Here is a 1,793-nt window from a genome sequence, read left to right on the forward strand (position 1 = left end):
TGTGTGTGTGTGTGTGTGTGTGTGTGTGTACTATTGTTAGGATAGATATACAGCCACCTTCTCTCTGTTCAATGGGAAGAAAGCTTTGTACTAGTATTGGTTAGACAAGATCTCATGTCTGCATCTTGCCCTCTGAATAACTACTATGAAGACAATATGCATTGTATTAATTATTGTAACTGCCTTACTAACTGGTTTTAAAACTGTTTCACTGCTATTTTGTCTTTTTATCACTAAAATGAATAAAAATAAAGAAAAGATAGAAGCTTCTAAGAGTGCAAATGTGACAGCCACCATTGCCTATAATCTTGCTGTAAGCATTTGGGTGTCTTTTCTTTTGAGGTATTTTTCTCACCCTGGAAGCCTTGCCAACAGTTGAAAATGAATGTGGAGAGCTTCACTACGGGGTTCGGGAACAGTTTCTGTTTATGTACTGCTGTCTTAATTTCTCTTGTTAATCGGGTCAAAGTTTAGCATCTGGTCTAATTTTTAGTTTCTGAAAATGTAAAAGATCTAGAAGATGTTTTGAGTTTATGTGCATTGAACCATTTCAAATTTTTGTCACAACATGAAAGAAATGTTTTCTAACATAAAGGGGTGAAACAAAAATAAGAACGAAACTCTTTTATCATTGTTAAAGAACTGGAATTATGGTGGCAAAGCAAGTGTGTCATACAAGGTAAACTATGCAAATCTGCAGAAAAAAAGAGAAAACTTTCATCTGAAGAGTGTGATCTATTGGTAGAACATGGGTTTTCTATCGTCACATTTCCCCCTCTAGGGACCCTGCCAGAAGTACATATTGCCTGTATCTGGGCTGATCTAAGGCATATTGCCTTTGAGGAGAGCTAAAGCAGACAAGCTGTTGGCTGGTACACATCAGCCTTGCATCCCCTTGGGCTACATAAGGGTTTATCGTTAAAGTATGAAATTCTGTTGAAGTAACAGCTACTCAACAAATAAATTTAATGGATGAGAGATCTTCTCTATAAAATATGAGCCTCCACACTGTTTTACATGTATGTTGTATGCCTAGACAAAAGTTCTGATAAATATCTGCAAATTTCATCTTTGATGCTCTCAGCATTTGCCAATTCCTAAAGAAATGTGGAATTTAGTTTGGAAGCAATGGTGCTATGCTTTAATGGGAGAGAAACACTAATGTAGTGTTGTAGGGCTTTTTTTTAAATACCAGTGGGAGAACTCAGGACCCTGAGCTTGCTGAGCTATCTCTCTGGCCCGACAGTGTGTATAAAGACTTTAATCATTTGTTTAGTTTCAAAGAGATGGAAATCATATCTGAATATAAAATCCTGTGCAGGGTACAGTTAAATTCTACCCATGTCTTTGTCTTTCAAACTGATACAATATTACAGAAAATTCAGGAAGTACGCATTTGCTTTTTTCGCAGAATCATTACACTGTAGGTTTCAGTATGTTAATATGTAACACAGATTGAGGGAAGTATATTTTATAAATGATAGAAGAGATCAGAAAATTTTGGTAAGAGGAGACAGGAATCTGAGTAGAGGAATACTTAAAGAAAAATGTGATGAAACTGATCACAGTCTTAGAGGCAGTAACAGAAACAGGCAGATTGGATACTGCAATATCGCTGCAACTGGGTAAGGAGGGTCCCTTCAGAGGCTTTCTTTCTCAGACCTTTTACATTCCAACACATTGAAGTGATGCTCATATGCTGGTGATAGTCTTTTAAATTCTTAGGGGCAGTCAAAGAGCACAGAGGATTAAAGTGCCTGCAAGCAGGCTCAGGGGCCAGGGATTCCATCGGC

This window comes from Octodon degus, unplaced genomic scaffold (assembly GCF_000260255.1).
Source record: "Octodon degus isolate 3935 unplaced genomic scaffold, OctDeg1.0 scaffold00388, whole genome shotgun sequence".
Taxonomy (NCBI): domain Eukaryota; kingdom Metazoa; phylum Chordata; class Mammalia; order Rodentia; family Octodontidae; genus Octodon; species Octodon degus.